This window comes from Mustela lutreola, chromosome 2 (genome assembly GCF_030435805.1).
Source record: "Mustela lutreola isolate mMusLut2 chromosome 2, mMusLut2.pri, whole genome shotgun sequence".
In the NCBI taxonomy this organism is placed as follows: Eukaryota; Metazoa; Chordata; class Mammalia; order Carnivora; family Mustelidae; genus Mustela; species Mustela lutreola.
This window is the reverse complement of record NC_081291.1, coordinates 73,029,416-73,048,435: the sequence shown is the minus strand read 5'-3', so window position 1 is coordinate 73,048,435 and position 19,020 is coordinate 73,029,416.

Sequence of the window (19,020 nt, the reverse complement as noted above, 5' to 3'; positions counted from 1 at the left end):
GCTACATCTGTTCAGTCATCTACCACCAAAATGACTAGGAGGAGGAATGCCCAACAGAAGAAAAATACAGAGGATGGACCTTCTGCAACAGAGCTAATGGCTATCAACATAGACAATATGTCGGAAAGAGAATTCAGGCTAACAAATACCCAGGCAATAGCTAGGTAGGAGAAAGACATGGTTGACCAAACGGAATTGATTAGGGCCAAGCTGAAAGCGACAAGAGATGATCTTCACAATGTTAGGGCGGAGCTTAAAGCTACCAGGGAGGAGGTTCACAATGCTCTCAATGAGTTTCAATCAAATCTAAACTCCCTCAAAGCTAGGGTAACTGAGACAGAAGATAGAATTAGTGATCTGGAGGACAAACAGATAGAGAGAAAGGATCAGGAGGAAGCCTGGAACAATCAGCTTAGAAACCACGAAAACAGAATCAGGGAAATAAATGATGCCATGAAACGTTCCAACGTCAGAATTATTGGAATCCCAGAAGGGGAGGAGAAAGAAAGAAGTCTAGAAGATATAGTGGAACAAGTCCTTCATGAAAATTTTCCCAATCTCGCGAATGGAACCAGCGTTCATGTACTAGAGGCTGAACGGTCTCCACCCAAGATTATACATTCCAAAAAAACATCATGACACCTGATAGTCAAATTGAGGAATCATAATTGTAGGTATAATCTCTTGAGAGCCGCTAGGACAAAGAGGCTGCTTACTTACAGAGGAAAGCCCATCAGAGTAACATCAGACCTGTCCACAGAGACCTGGCAAGCCAGGAAATGCTGGCAAGATATATTGAGGGCAATAAATGAGAAGAACATGCAGCCAAGAATACTTTATCCAGCAAGGCTGACATTCAAAATGGATGGAGAGATAGAGTTTCCAAGACCAGCAAGGCTTAAAGACCATGCAACCACCAAGCCGACACGGCAGGAAATATTAAGGGGGGTTCTATAAAAGGGGAAAAATCCCAAGAATAGCAGTGAACAGAAATATAGAGACAATCAACAGAAAGAAAGACTTCAAAGGTAACACAATGTCAATAAAAATGTATCTCTCAATAATCACTCTCAATGTGAATGGCCTAAATGCACCCATAATACGACACAGGGTTGCAGATTGCATAAAATGACAGGGCCCATCCATATGTTGTCTACAAGAGACCCATTTTGAACCTAAGGATACATCCAGACTGAAAGGGAAGGGATGGAGAAGCATTTTTCATGCCAATGGGCCTCAAAAGAAGGCTGGGGTAGCAATTCTCATATCAGATAAATTAGACTTTAAACTAAAGACTGTAGTCAGAGATACAGAAGGACACTACATAATCCTTAAAGGGACTATCCACCAAGAAGATCTAACAATTGTAAATATCTATGCTCCCAATATGGGAGCAGCCAATTACATAAGAAAACTGTTAATCAAGATAAAGAGTCATATTGATATGTATACACTAATCATAGGAGATCATAACATGCCTCTCTCAGAAACAGACAGATCATTGAAGCAGAAAATCAACAAAGAAATAAGAACATTGAATAACACATTGGACCAGATGGACCTCATAGATATGTACAGAACATTCCACCCTAAAACAACTCATTCTTCTCAAGTGCACATGGAACCTTCTCCAGAATAGACCACATGCTGGGTCACAAATCAGGACTCAACTGATACCAAAAGACTGAGATTATTCCCTGCATATTCTCAGATCACAATGCTTGAAACTGGAGCTCAATCACAAGGAAAAGTTCAGAAGGAACTCAAACACCTGGAAGCTAAAGGCCACCTTGCTTAAGAATGCTTGGATCAACCAGGAGATCAAAGAAGAACTGGAACAATTCATGGAAACCAATGAGAATAAAGACAATTCGGTCCAAAACCTATGGGATACAGTAAAGGCAGTCCTAAGGTGGATATACTTAGCCATCCAAGCCTCTCTCAAAAAAATTGAAAAATCCAGAACACAGCAGCTGTCTCTACACCTTAAAGAACTGGAGAATCAACAACAAATCAAACAAACTCTACACATAAGAAGGGAAATCATTAAGATTAGAGCTGAGATCAATGAGGTAGAAACCAGAGATACAGTAGAACGTATCAATGAAACTAGAAGCTGGTTTTTTGAGAGACTCAATAAGATCGATAAACCATTGGCCACACTAATCCAAAAGAAAAGAGAGAAAGCCCAAATTAATAAAATTATGAATGAAAAGGGAGAGATCACAACTACCACCGAGGAAGTAGAAACAATCATCAGAAGTTATTATCAACAGTTATATGCCAATAAGCTAAGCAACCTAGACGAAACGGATGCATTCCTGGAAAACTATAAACTCCCAAATTTGAACCAGGAAGAAATCAACAACCTGAATAGACCGATATCTAGTAACGAGATTGAAGCAGTGATCAAAAACCTCCCAAAAAACAAAAGCCCAGGACCTGACGGATTCCCTGGGGAATTCTACCAAACTTTCAAAGAAAAAATAACACCTATTCTCCTGAAGCTGTTTCAAAAAATTTAAGGAGAAGGAAAACTTCCAGACTCTTTCTATGAAGCCAGCATTACCCTGATCCCCAAACCAGGCAAAGACCCTACCAAAAAGGAGAATTCCAGACCAGTATCACTGATGAATATGGATGCTAAGATTCTCAACAAGATCCTAGCCAACAGGATCCAACAGCACATTAAAAAGATTATCCACCATGATCAGGTGGGATTCATCCCTGGGCTACAAGGATGGCTCAACATTTGCAAATCAATCAATGTGATACAACAAATTAATATGAGAAGAGAGAAGAACCACATGGTCCTCTCAATTGATGCAGAAAAAGCATTTGACAAAATCCAGCATCCGTTCCTGATGAAAATGCTTCAAAGTACAGGGATAGAGGGAACATTCCTGAACCTCATCAAATCTATCTATGAAAGACACACAGCAAATATCATCCTCAATGTTGGAAAAAACTTGCAGCCTTCCCGTTGAGATCAGGAACACAACAAGGATGCCCACTTTCACCACTCTTGTTCAACATAGTATTAGAAGTCCTAGCAACAGCCATCAGACAACAAAGAGAAATAAAAGGTCTCCAAATTGGCAATGAAGAAGTCAAACTCTCTCTCTTCACAGATAACATCATTCTTGATATGGAAAACCCTAAAGACTCCACCCCCAAACTACTAGAACTCATACAGAAATTCAATAATGTAGCAGAATACAAAGTCAATGTGCAGAAATCAGTGGTTTTCTTATACACTAACAATGAAAATACAGAAAGGGAAATTAGAGAATTGATTCCATTTACTATAGCACCAAGAACCATAAGATACCTGGGAATAAACCTAACCAAAGAGGTAAAGTATCTGTATACGAGGAACTACAGAACACTCATGAAAGAAAGTGAAGACACAAAAAGATGGAAGACCATTCCATGCTCTTGGATCGGAAGAATAAACATTGTTAAAATGTCTATACTGCCTAGAGCAATCTATACTTTTAATGCCATTCCATCAAAATTCCACCGGTATTTTTCAAAGAGCTGGAGCAAATAATCCTAAAATTTGTATGCAATCAGAAGAGACCCCGAATCACTAAGGTTGAAAAGACAAACAAAACTGGGAGCATCACGTTACCTGATTTCAAGCTTTACTACAAAGCTGTGGTCACCAAGACAGCATGGTACTGGCATAAAAACAGACACATAGACCAGTGGAACAGAGTAGAGAGCCCAGATATGGACCCTCAACTCTATGGGCAAATAATCTTCAAAAAAAAAAAAAACGGGAAAAAATATACAGTGGAAAAAAGACAGTCTCTTCATGAAATGGTGTTGGGAAAACTGGACAGCTATATGTAGAAGAATGAAACTCGACCATTCTCTTACACCATACACAAAGATAAACTCAAAATGGGTAAAAGATCTCAACATGAGACAGGAATCCATCAGAATCCTAGAGGAGAACATAAGCAGTAATCTCTTCGATGTCAGCCAGTGCACATTCTTTCAAGATATGTCTCCAAAGGCAAAGGAAACAAAAGCGAAGATGAACTTTTGGGACTTCATCAAAATCAAAAGCTTCTGCACAGCAAAGGAAACAGTCAAAAAAACAAAGAGACAACCCACGGAATGGGAGAAGATATTTGCAAATGATAGTACAGACAAAAGGTTGATATCCAGGATCTATAATGAACTCAACACACACAAAACAGACAATCTTATCAAAAAATGGGCAGAAGATATGTACATACACTTCTCCAATGAAGACATACCAATGGTTATCAGACACATGAAAAAATGTTCATCATCACTAGCCATCAGGGAGATTCAAATTAAAACTACATTGAGATATCACCTTACACCAGTTAGAATGGCCAAAATTAACAAGACAGGAAACAATATGTGTTGGAGGGGGTGTGGAGAAAGGGGAACCCTCTTACACTGTTGGTGGGAATGCAAGTTGGTGCAGCCTCTTTGGAGAACAGTGTGGAGATTCCTCAAGAGATTCAAAAATAGAACTTCCTTATGACCCTGCAATTGCACTCCTGGGTATTTACCCCAAAGATACAGATGTAGTGAAAAGAAGGGCCATCTGTACCCCAATGTTTATAGCAGCAATGGCCACGGTCGCCAAACTGTGGGAAGAACCAAGATGCCCTTCAACGGATGAATGGATAAGGAAGATGTGGTCCATATACACTATGGAGTATTATGCTTCCATCAGAAAGGATGAATACCCAACTTTTGTAGCAACATGGACAAGACTGGAAGAGATTATGCTGAGTGAAATCAGTCAAGCAGAGAGAGTCAATTATCATATGGTTTCACTTATTTGTGGAGCATAACAAATATCATGGAGGACAAGGGGTGTTAGAGAGGAGAAGGGAGTTGGGGGAAATTGGAAGGGGAGGTGAATCATGAGAGACTATGGACTCTGAAAAACAATCTGAGGGGTTTGAAGTGGTGGGGGGGTGGGAGGTTGGGATACCAGGTGGTGGGTATTATAGAGGGCATGGATTGCATGGAGCACTGGGTGTGGTGAGAAAATAATGAATACTGTTTTTCTGAAAATAAATAAATTGAAAAGATTGAAAAAAAACTAAATTAAATTTCTTTAAGTTTTAAAAGAAAACAATGAAAGTAATTCTAACATGTTTTATTTAACTCTATTAATTAAAAATATCATTTCAACTTGCAATCAATATAAAAAGTTATTAACGAGGCACCTTGTATACTAAGTTTTCAAAATCCAGTGTACCTTTTACACTTGAAGCACATCTCAGTACAGAGCAGCTCTGTCACACTTGTGCTTATGGACCCAAATTGCACTGAGTGTTCAGCAGCACCGTGGTCTGAGTGTGCTCCACAGAGTAGCTGCACCAACCTCACCAAGAGCTTGTCAGAAACCTAGAGTCACAGACTCTGTGACCCAGAGACACAGAGTCACAACCTGCGTGAAGCTCACACACAGCACTGTCCATATCCCAACACTGTGATCAGATGTACCCTCAACCACCTACCTCTTCATGATGTGTTTTCCCACCTCTGTGGAACCTGTGAACCTAATTTTCCGCACACTAGGATAGTCTAAGAGTCTCTGGCCAATCAGTGAGCCTATAGGTGAGAGTGGGTAAGGGGTCAGGAGGTTGCCAGGTGCTGAGGGGGAGGTACAAGCTCCACCCCCCTCCACACATCTATCTTGAGGCCATAACTCTGGTCGTTGCACCCCAAGTGCTTAGTGCCCTCAGTGCTCAGGGCTCACTGGGCCTCATTGCCTGCCACAGACAGAATTGTGTCCCCTCAAAATTCATTATGTTGAAGTCGTAACCCCCAGTACCTCAGATCTAACTGTATTTGGAGAAATATAAGTTAAATGAGGCCATCTTCTCTTTTCTTCAACACACACTGTCTCCTAAACTGATCCCACCCTGGCTCACCTCTTCAAATGCCATCTTCAGACACATCATCCTCTAAATGTGTCTGGGACCTGGATCGATTAGTGATTCCTCTATCTATTCAGCATCTCCATTTGGATATCTAACAGCCTCTCAAATTCAACATATTTGAAACCAAACTCTTATTAATCTTCCCCAGATGTGCTCCTCCTCCAGGTTCTCCATTTTAGTAAACAAACCTCTCATTGAAAGCAGTTATTGAAGCCAAGAACATGGGAGTCAGTCCTGACACTTCACCCCCTCAACTTGTCAATTGCCCAGTCCTGGGCTTCTCCACCCACCCAGTCCCTCCATTTCCACAGCCCCCTTGCCTCCAAGCTCATAAAACTGCATGTGCCCAGGTGCACCTGTAAAGATTCTGGTTTAGAAGGTTTTGAGTAGGATACTTGCATCTTCTCCATATAGTTAAAGTTCTACATATCATTAAAGCTGCAAATATAGTTGAAGCTCTATAAGTGATTTTTTAAAAAAGATTTACTTATTCATTTTAGAGAGAGAGAGAGAGAAAGCAAAAGCACAAGTGTGGGAAGACACAGAGGGAGATACTCTTTAAGCAGACTTCCCACTGAGTGTAGAGCCCGACACAGGGCTCCATCCCATGACACATGAGATCGTGATCTTAGCTGAAACCAAGAGCCAGATGTTTAATCAACTGAGCCACCCAGATGCCACAGTTCTCTAAGTGATTTTGATACTAAGAAAATAACTACTTGGGAAAGAAATATTTGCAAAAGATATAAACTGATAAAGGACTGTTATCCAAAATAGACAAAGAGCTCAACAATAAGAAAATAACCCACTTAAAAAATGGGCCAAATATCTGTACACACACCTCATCAAAGAAGATATACAATGAGAGACTATGGACTCTGTAAAACAATCTAGGGGTTTGAAGCAGCGGGGGGTGGGAGGTTGGGGGAACCAGGTGGTGGGTATTAGAAAGGGCATGGATTGCATGGAGCACTGGGTGTGGTACAAAAACAATGAATACTGTTATGCTGAAAATAAATAAATTTTTAAATATATATATAATTAATTAATTTTTAAAAAAGAAGATATACAAAAAAAAAGATATACGGATGGCAAATGAGTATATGTAAAGATGCTCAACATATATGATTAGAGATTACAAATTAAAACAACACAGCACACTTTTAAAAATAGCCAAAATCCAAAATGCTGACAGCTTCAAATGCTGGAGAGGATATAGAGCCACAGGAATCCTCATCCATGGTTGTGAGAATACAAAATGGTACAACTGCTTTAGAAGACAGTTTGGCCATTTCTTACAAAAGTAAACATAACCGGGCACCTAAGTGGCTCAGTGGGTTAAACCTCTGCCTTTGGCTCAGGTCATGATCTCGGGGTCCTGGGACCCAGCCCCACATTGGGATCTCTGCTCAGCAGGGAGCCTGCTTCCCTCTCTCTCTCTGCCTGCCTCTCTGCCTACTTGTGATCTCTGTCAAACAAATAAATAAAATCCTTTAAAAAAAAAAAAGTAAACATAACCTAACCCTAAGATCCATCCATCACACTCCTTGGCACTTACCAATTGAGTTGAAAACTTGTGTACATAAAACGCTGTACAAAAATGTTATTAGCAGGTTTATTCATAGCTGCCAAAACATGGAAGCAACTGATATGTCCTTCAGTAGGTGAACAGATAAATAACCGAACAATGGGATAATATTCAGCATTAAGAAAAAATTAGCTATCAAGCCATGAAAAGATGTGGAGAAACTTAAATGCGTATTACAAAGTGCAAGAAAAGACTGTAAAGTCTGTAAAGACTATATACCCTATGACCCCTACTATATGACATTCTAGAAAAGGAAATATTACAAAGACAGTAAGATTGGTGGCTGCGGGGGACTGGAGGGAGTGAGGAATAAGTAGGCAGACCACAAGGAAGTTTTAGAGTAATGACACAACTCTGTATGCCACAATGGTAGAAGCATGTCACTACATATTTGTAGGATGTTGATAGTGAGGGAAGCTGTGTGCATAGGGGGTATGGGGTATATTGGAACTCTCTACACTTTCCACTCAATATTTCTGTGAACCCTAAACTGCTCTGAAAAATAAAGTGTATTTACTACTACTATTACTACTACTACTAATAATAATAATATCACTGTTTTATGCTAGCAAAGAAATATTTTTAAGAAGGTATCATATAGGGGTGCCTGGGTGGCTCGGTGGGTTAAACCACTGCCTTCGGCTCAGGTCATGATCTCAGGGTCCTGGGATCGAGTCCCACATCGGGCTCTTGGTGGGGACCCTGCTTCTCTCTCTCTCTCTCTCTCTCTCTGTCTCCTTGCCAGCCTCTCTACCTACCTGTGATCTCTCTCTGTCAAATAAATAAATAAAATCTTTAAAAAAAAAAAAAAAAAAAAAGAAGGTATCATATATTGGATTACAAAGAAATTCTCCATTTTAAAGATTTTGTTTTTAAGTAATCTTTACACCCAGTGTGGGGCTAGAACTGACAATCCTGGGATCAAGAGTTGCATGCTCCACTGACGGACCTGGCCAGGTGCCCGAGAAATTTTCCATTTTAGAAAGCAGAATGTTCACAACTATTATGGGTTAGGTTGTGTCTTACCCCATTCATGTGTTGATATTCTAACGCCCCAGGCCCTCAGAATGTGACTTTACTTGCTCTCTTGTTGGTGGTGCTTTGTTATGGCAGCACTAGCAAACAAATACACAGGCCATATTATCTAATAATGACATAATAAAACTAGAAATATAAGAGAATTTTATTTTTTATCTTTTCTCACATTTTTTAAATTTATTTTTTATTTTCAGCATAACAGTATTCATTATTTTTGCACCACACCCAGTGCTCCATGCAATTCATGCCCTCTATAATACCCACCACCTGGTACCCCAACCTCCCACCTCCCCACCCCTTCAAAACCCTCAGATTGTTTTTCAGGGTCTATAGTCTCTCATGGTTTACTTCCCCTTCCAATTTCCCCCAACTCCCTTCTCCTCTCTAACTCCCCATGTCCTCCATGCTACTTGTTATGCTTCACAAATAAGTGAAACCATATGATAATTGACTCTCTCTGCTTGACTTATTTCACTCAGCAACAACCTCTTCCAGTCCTGTCCATGTTGCTACAAAAGTTATAAGAGAATTTTAGAAAAAAAAACTTGGAACTTCTTTTAGTCTTTTTACTTACTGGATCAGAGAAGATAACAAAACTACAGTTGCATGTTACTTAAGAATAATAAAAATAGAAGAGGCAAGATGGTGGAGTATGGGACCCCATTTCAACTGATCCCTTTAATTTAGCTGGATATCTACCAAATAATCTGAACACCCATGAAAGAAGTCTGAGATGTAAAAATACATAATCTGGATCTCTACAAGCAGATAAGCACTATTTTTTGCAAGGTAGGAAATGCAGAGTGGGGAGATATTGGAAGATAAACAGAAGGAGGAGGGAGCCACCATAAGCTGGTGCCTGGAAAGTGATACAACCCCAGAGAACAAAATCAGAACCCTTAGAAATCTGCTCTAAGGAGTGACATCCCTCTCGGAAAGGGGATCTGGAAAGGAAAAGGCACAATTCTAGGAGAGCATTGTGCTCTTGGGATAGGAGAAGCTTCAGAGCCAAAGGGGCTTCCTGGACCAGCAGAGTACCCAACCAGTGGAGCCAGGAAGCAGCTTATGGTCAGTGAGCCCAGGAATGGTTTCTCAGCTCAGACCACCACAAACTGCAAGCTGGGTTGGTTGAGAATTGCTCTTCTCTTGAGCAGCCTGAAAAAATCAGGAGCCTGGGCCCACAACCAGGCAAAAACTCACAGGGCAGTAGAGGCTTGGAAAGGATTTTAGAACACTGCCCACACAGGATCCAGGGGCTGCAGGAGAGAGGATGAGCCCACAGCCACTCACAGTTTTAAAAGCACAAAGGGCAGGGACAGGCCCAGGCCCCTGGGACAACCTCTGAGTCACTGTGGGCATACACTTTGGGAGGCTATGGTTTTCAGTGGTGCATACAGAAAAGGAGACTGTCCTGGAGGGTTTATTAAAGATAGCAGACTGAATTTTCTGCTCTGGGCCAGAGGTTTGGGTGTGATCACTTTTGCTCTACCCCTCAGAAGGAGCAAAAAAAGTTGCCAGGAGGAAAAAAGCAAAAGAAGACTGGTTTCCACTGAGCCCATTCCCCTGACGGGGGGGCAGGGTAACTCCATACACATAGGGTTGCCTGAGAAATAGCACATCAGGCCCTCTCCCAGAAACAGCTGTAAGAACAAGAGGACAACAACCCTACAGACCACTAAGCCAGTCCTGTAAGAAATATTAAGGGGGATTCTGTAAACAAAGAGAAACCCCAACAATCACATAGACAAGAAAGATTAAGAACATCTATAGAAACAGGGACTTTACAGGCATTACAATGGCACTAAATTCATATTTCAATAGTTACTCTAAATGTAAAAGGGCTGAATATTCCCATCAAAACACAGGGTTTCAGATTGGGTAAAAAAGCAAGACCCATCCATATGCTGTCTACAAGAGACTCATATTGACTCTAAAGACACCTCCAGATTGAAAGTGAGAGGAAGGAGAACCATCTACCACACTAATGGACCTCAAAAGAAAGCCAGGGTAGCAATCTTCATATCAGAAAAATTGGATTTTAAAACAAAGACCATAAGAAGAGATGTAGAAGGGCACTATATTATACTTAAAGTTTCTATCTAACAAGAAGATCTAACAATTGTAATATTTATGCTCCCAACAGGGGAGCAGTCAATGGTATCAACCAACTAATAATGAAAATTAAAATAATATATATTGATAATAATATATTAATAGTAAGAGACTTCAACACTCCACTCACAGCATTAGACAAACCATATAAGGAAAAGATCAACAAAGAAACAAGACCCTCAAAAGACACATTGGATTGGATGGACTTTGTAGATACATACAGAACATTTCATTCTAAAACAATAGAATACTCATTCTTCTCAAGGTCACATGGAACTTTCCCCAGAATAGACCACATTCTAGATCATAAATCAGGTCTAAACTAATACCAGAAGATTGGGATTATTCTCTGCATATTTTCAGACCCCATGCTTTTAAACTGGAACTCAATCACAAGAAAACATTTGGAAGGAATTCAAACACTTTGAAGTTAAAGAGCATCCTGCTAAAGAATGAATGGGTCAACAGGAAATTAAAGAAGAACTTAAACAAGTCATGAAAATGAATGAGAGGTGAAAACACATTGGTCCAAAACCCACGAAATATTGCAAATATTGTCCTAAGGGGGAAATACATAGCCATCCAAGCCTCTCTCAAATAAAGTAGAAAAATCCCAAATGCACAATAAACCTAAAGGACCTGGAGAAAGAACAGCAAATAAAGCCTAACCCAAGCAGGAGATGAGAAATAATAAAGATTAGAGCAGAAATCAATGAAACAGAAACCAGAAAAACAGTAGAACGGAACAATGAAACTAGAAGCTGCTGACGTAAAAGAACAAATAAGATTGATAAACCTCTGGCCAGACTTACCAAAACAAATGAGAATGGACCCAAATTAATAAAATCATGAACAAAAGGGAAGAAGTCATGACTAACAACAAGAAAATAGAAAAAAAATAGAAATTATTACCAGTGTACACTAAAAAGAAATTTTTTTAAAAAGAAAGAAATTATTACCAGCAACTATGTGCCAACAAATGAAGCAATCTGGAAGAAACAGATGCCTTCCTGGAAAATTATAAACCACCAAGACTGAAACAGGGTAAAACAGACAATGTGAACAGACCAATAACCAGTAAGGAAATTGAAAAATTAATCAAAAACTTTTCAAAACAGAAAAGTCCAGGGCTTCCCAGAAGAATTATACCAAACACTCAAAGAAGAAATTACACCTATTCTACTGAAGCTGTTTCAAAAAACAAAAATCGAAGAAAAACTTTCAAACTCATTCTATGAGGCCAGCACTAGCCTGATCCCCAAACCAGGCAAAGACCCCATCAAAAAGGGGAATTTCAGACCAATATTCCTGATGAACGTGGATGCCAAAATATTCAACAAGACCAGGTTGGATTTGTTTCTGGGATACAAGGGTGGTTTAACATTTGCAAACCAATGAACATGATAAAGCACTTAATAAAAGAAAAGACATAATCCTCTCAACTGTTGCAAAAAAGCATTTGATGGTATTGGAGACAAGAAGGTGGGGAAGTAGTAGGAGGCGCCATTTCAACCTGTACCCTAAAGTGAGCTGATTACTACCAAAGAACTCCGATCACCCATGAAATCAGCCTGAGATCAGAAATATACACGTCCGGATCTCTACAGGGGCAGAAGACACCAGTGGGCAGGTAAAGTGGAGTGGGAATGTCGGACTGATATCAGAAGATAAACAAAAGGGGGAGGGAGCCACCAGAGGCAACCAATTGGAAAGTAATACCCCTAATAGGAGAGTGCCCTGCATCTGGGGACCAGCATTAACTTGGAGACAGGTTGAAAGCACACAGAAAGAGCAAAGGATTGCGGGGGGGGGGGGGTGAATTGCAAGAATCGGGGTGGCTAGGGACAGGGGCTTAAGTCCCCAGACCCAGGATAGCCTCCCCTGGTGCTGAGCCAGAGAAAGTGCGGTGGAGAAACCAGGTCTTGGTCCCTGAGCCGCCAGCGCGCCCGAGAATGCGTGGGGCCTGGCTCCAGTGAGGGTCTGGGAGCCTCACCAGACTGCAGAACACCAAGCCACGCTAACAGAACCTGAGATGTGTGCGCCCCTCACCCTCCCCTGAGAGAGGTGTGCAAAGGCCCAGCCAGGCGTTCTTAGACCCATGCCATTCTACCAGACCCTGAGACACATGCATGCCCCAAACCCGCCCCTGAGAGAGGTGCGTGAAGGCCCAGCCTGGTGCTCTCGGACCCGAGCCCTGCTACCAGAGCCTGAGATGCACGCGTGACCTACAGCCTCTCCTGAGAGAGGTGCGCTCAAGCCCGGCACTCTTAGACCCAGAAAAACCAGGTACTCCCAGCCTGAGCCAGCGGGAAAATCTAAGTGTGTAATTGCTGCTTGGAACCTCTCCGGAGGTCCGGAGCTGTCCAGACAGCCACCGCTGCTGTGGTTTTAGGTACAAGCAGAAGATCCTGCACCCCCCGGGACCACAAATCGAAACCTGCTCTGCCAGCAGCCAAGGGGGAATTTATATGGGCTCTGCAGCACCCACAGGGGACCAGGCTGAGGCTTCTCTCTGAGAGGGCAGTCAGGGTGCAGTTTGCTTTCCTCTAAACCTACAAAAACCAACAAAAGCAGTCAAGGCAAGAGAAAAAAAAGTGAACAAACATAAAAACCTCCAGAGAACAAAAGCCTGAAAAAATCGGTTTCCTCAGAGCCCACCCCTTTGAGGGGGGCAGGAGGACTTAACTCAGGGAACATCATTGACTGAAAACCCACATGGCAGGCCCTTTTCCCAGAAAACAACCAGGAAAGAAAAAAAAAAAAAAAAAGACTACAAGAGAACAACCACCACTACTTCATAGGACAACTTTTATTTTTAACTTGTTCCCACTATTCTGGTTCTTTTTTTAAAATATAGATAATTTTTTAACCTATTTACCATTACAGTGAATGTCCAGTACATCAAATTCAATAATTACCTTTTAAACTGAACTTTTTGATACATACACCCATGTTTTTCTTTTGCATTTCTATTTCTTAATTTATTTTAAATTTTAGTTTAGTCTAGTTTATTCCTTTTTTATTTTTATTTTATAATATTCATATAGAGTTAAATTTCAAGGTAATCCCTTTTCACAATCAATGCTACCCCTATAGGTAAACCAATTTTTCTTTTTTCTTTTTTTTTTTAAGATTTTATTTATTAATTTGACAGAAATCACAAGTAGACAGAGAGGCAGCTAGAGAAAGAGAGAGAGAGGGAAGCAGGCTCCCTGCTGAGCAGAGAACCCGATGCGGGACTCGATCCCAGGACCCTGAGATCATGACCTGAGCCGAAGGCAGCGGTTTAACCCACTGAGCCACCCAGGCGCCCCGGTAAACCAATTTTTAATCCCCCTTTACCTTAGGAAAGATGAGTCCTTTAACAAAGATATCAAGATACATCCAGGAAGAATCAAAACAACCTTCCTCTCCCACACTGAGAATTTATAAGCACTCCCCGATTTTTTCTTCTGCCAGTTTTTCTGTGTTTTTGTGTTGTCCTGATAGTGTATAAATCTTATAACAGCAATCAGACAACAAAGAGAAATAAAAGGTATCCAAATTGGCAATGAAGAAGTCAAACTCTCTCTATTCACAGATAACATGATTCTTTATATGGAAAACCCAAAAGATTCCACCCACAAACTACTAGAACTCATACAGCAATTCAGCAACGTGGCAGGATACAAAGTCAATGTACAGAAATCAGTGGCTTTCTTATACACTAACAATGAAAATACAGAAAGGGAAATGAGAGAATTGATTCCATTTACTATAGCACCAAGAACCATAAGATAACTGGAAATCAACCTAACCAAAGAGGTAAAGGATCTGTACTCAAGGAATTACAGAACACTCATGAGAGAAATTGAAGAAGATACAAAAAGATGGAAGACCATTCCATGCTCTTGGATCGGAAGAATAAACAAGGTTAAAATGTCTTTACTGCCTAGAGCAATCTATACTTTTAATGCCATTCCGATCAAAATTCCACCTGTATTCTTCAAAGAGCTGGAGCAAATAATCCAAAAATTTATATGGAATGATAGTATATAAATCTTAAACTTGGGGTTCTTTTTGATGAGGTTCTTCTTTTATTTGCATATATATAATATATTTATATATTTATTATGTTAATTAATTAATCTATTATAATTAATTAATCAATCATAATTATATATTTATTTATATATTATTCATTTATTTATTATAATTATATAATTATAAATCTACAAATATATAATAATTATATTATTATTCATTATAACTAAATATTATAAAATATTTCTAATATATAAATATGTATATAAATAACTATATATCTAAATATATATGTTTTTCTCTTGTCTTCTACTTTTATCAATCTTTTTGTTTGTCTGTTTTTGTTTGTATACTTCATAAATCTTACCTTGGGACCCATTTGGGCTGAACCTTCACTTTCATCTTCCCTTTCATTCCTGTCTCTCTCTCTTTTTTCTTTTTTTCTTTTTCTTTTATTTTGTCTCTCATATGGGAGGGGAATCCTGATTGCTCAGAAGTGTTCCAGGGTGCACCTTGACTGCATCATGGTTGATACATCCAGCTACATCTGTTCAGTCATCTCTCACCAAAATGACTAGGAGGAGGAATGCCCAACAGAAGAAAAAGACAGGATGGACCTTCTGCAACAGAGCTAACGGCTATCAACATAGACAATATGTCGGAAAGAGAATTCAGGTTAACAATTATCCAGGCAATAGCTAGGTTGGAGAAAGCCATGGATGACCAAATGGAATTGATTAGGGCTGAGCTGAAAGCGACCAGGGATGATGTTCCCAATGTTAGGACGGAGTTAAAAGCTACCAGGGATGAGGTTCACAATGCTCTCAATGAGTTCCAATCTAATCTAAATTCTCTCAAAGCTAGGGTAACTGAGACAGAAGATAGAATTAGTGATTTGGAGGACAAACAGAGAGAAAGGATCAGGAGGAAGCTTGGAACAAACAGCTTAGAAGCCATGAAAATAGAATCAGGGAAATAAATGATGCCATGAAATGTTCCAATATCAGAATTATTGGAATCCCTGAAGGGGAGGAGAAACAAAGAAGTCTAGAAGATAGAGTGGAACAAGTTCTTCATGAAAATTTTCCCAATCTTGCGAATGGAGTCAGCGTTCATGTACTAGAGGCCGAACGGTCTCCCCCCAAGATTATAGATTCTAAAAAAAATCAAGGCACCTGATAGTCAAATTGAGAAATCATAATTGTAGATACAACATCTTGAAAACCTCTAAGACAAAGAGGCTCCTTACTTACAGAGAAAGCCCATTAGAATAACATCAGACCTGTCCACAGAGACCTGGCAAGCCAGAAAGGGCTCCAAGATATATTCAGGGCACTAAATGAGAAGAACATGCAGCCAAGAATACTTTATCCAGCAAGACTGACATTCAAAATGGATGGAGAGATAAAGAGTTTCTAAGACCAACAAGAGTGAAATAAGTCAAGCAGAGAGAGTCAATTATCATATGGTTTCACTTATTTGTGGAGCATAACAAAAAGCATGGAGGACATGGGGAGTTAGAGAGAAGGGGGTTGGGTAAATTGGAAGGGGAGGTGAATCATGAGAGACTGTGGACTCTGAAAAACAATCTGAGGGGTTCGAAGAGGCGGGGGGGGTGGGAGGTCAGGGTACCAGGTGGTGGGTATTATAGACGGCACGGATTGCATGGATGAAAAAATAATGGTGTGGTGTGGTGAAAAAATAGTGATACTGTTATGTAATGATACTGTTATGCTGAAAATAAATACATGGAAAAAAAAAAGACTATGCAACCACCAAGCCGACACTGCAGGAAATATTAAGGGGGGGGGGGGGTTCAATGAAAGAGGAAAATTCCTAAGAATAACACTGAACATAAATATAGAGACAATCTACAGAAAGAAAGACTTCAAAGGTAACACAATATCAATAAAAATGTATCTCTCAATAATCACTCTCAATGTGAATGGCCTAAATGCACCCATAAAATGGCACAGGGTTGCATATTGGATAAAACGACAGGACCCATCCATATGTTGTCTACAAGAGACCCATTTTGAACCTAAAGGTACACCCAGACTGAAAGTGAAGGGATGGAGAAGCATCTTTCAGGCCAATAGGCCTCAAAAGAATGCCGGGGTAGCGATTCTCATATCAGACAAATTAGATTTTAAACTAAAGACTGTAGTCAGAGATACAGAAAGACACTACATCATTCTTAAAGGGACTATGCACCAAGAAGTTCTAACAATTGTAAATAGCTATTCCCCCAATATGGGAGCAGCCAATTACACATAAAACTGTTAATCAAGATAAAGAGTCATATTGATATGAATACACTGATAGTAGGAGATCTTAAAAAGTAAACATATACTGTTTATACAAGTGAAATAGCATTTCACTCTCAGGTATTTACTCAAGATAAATAAAAACCTACATATAGACAGAAGATGGTAGAGCTGAAGGCCCAAAGATCCATCCCTCCACCTAAACAACTGTGGAACTGGCAGAATCACCCAAATCAAGACTCTGGAGTCTAGTCAAACACTTGCAACATCCAGGAAAGAACGTGATAAAAAGGCTGTAAACATCAATAATTTCAACCTTTCATGATGTATTAGTCCCCATCCTGGTGGTAGGCAGCAGTGGGGAAAGCTGGCTTTGTTCCTGATGCAGCTTTCTGAGCCAGTGTGGGCAATAAGGACTTGTCTTCTGTATATGCGTATTGTGTGGTCTGTGTATTGACGTTCTTTTTGATCACTGAGGGACCAGCAAAAATGCTGGCAGTTAGGGTTTTTAACCCATCCCCCCCTAACTCCCACTGGCTGAGGCAACGTCAGGGAATTTAAAGAGACATTACTCTTTCTGCTGTTGTGGAACTCTGACATTTAAGAAATATTTGGTCACAGAGATAACAACAGAAACCTTAATTTCTATATACAACAAAGAATACACACTTTGCAAAAGAAAGAAAGAAAGAAAGAAAGAAAGAAAGAAAGAAAGAAAGAAAGAAAGAGTGAAAGAAAGAGTGAAAGAATGAAAGAGAGATAAAAGAGGGTTTGGGAAAGCCACAGCCACAGATGGATGGCTCCAACTCTCCAAAAGAAAGATTTAGCAATCACTGAGGAGTGAGACAATTACATTTTCAGAATTGCCATAACACTCAAAATGTCCAGTTTTGAATTAAAAAGCGTAAAACAGGGGTGCCTGGGTGGCTCAGTGGGTTAAGCCACTGCCTTCGGCTCAGGTCATGATCTCAGGGTCCTGGGATCTAGTCCCACATCGGGCTCTCAGCTCAGCAGGGAGCCTGCTTCCCTCTCCCTCTCTCTCTGCCTGTCTCTCTAACTACTTGTGATCTCTATCAAATAAATAAATAAAACCTTTTAAAAAAAGCATAAAACATACAAAGAAACAGGCTGATGTATGGTATCTGGAAGAAATCATTCTCTAGGAAGACCAGATATTAGAATTATTCATCAAAGATGTTAAATCAACTGTCTTAAATACGTACAATGATTTAAAGGAAACCTTGGACAAAGAACTAAGGGAAATCAGGAAAATGATGTGTGAAAAAAAAATGAGAATATCAATAAAGACAAATTTTTAAAATTTACCAAGGAAATTCTCAAGTTGAGAAGTACAATAACTACAATAAAAAATTTACTAAGGAGGTTCCGCAACAGATTTGACCAAATAGAAGAAAGGATCAGTAAACTTGAAATTATCCAGTATGAAGAAGAGAGGGGAAAAAAGAATGAATAAGCAAGGAACCGAGTCTAAGGGACATCATCAAAGTTACCATCATTTGCATTTTATTTCAAAAGAGGAAGAGAGATAGAAAGGGGCAGAAAAAATATATGAAGAAATAATGTCCCAGGGCACCTGGGTGGATCAGTCGGTTAAGCCTCTGCCTTCAGCTCAGGCTGTGATCTCAGGTCCTGGGATCAAGTCCCGCATGGGGCTCTCTGCTTGGCAGGGAGTCTGCTTCCTCCTCTCTCTCTCTGCCTGCCTCTCTGTCTACTTGTGATTTTTCTCTGTCAAGTAAATAAATAAAATCTTTTTAAAAAAGAGAGAAAGAATGTCCCAAAGTTCTCAAATATGAGGGAACACAAGAATAAGCACATCCAAGATCAGTGAATTCCAATGAGGATAAACTCAAAAAGATTTACACCAGGCACATTATAGTCAACTTGCTGAAACCCAAAGACAAAGAAGGAATTTGGAAAGCAATAAGAGAGAACTAACCCATCCCATACAAAGAATCCTCCATAAAATTAAAAGATGATTTCCCTTCAAAAGCCATGAAACTCAGAAAGCAGTGAAAAGGCATATTTA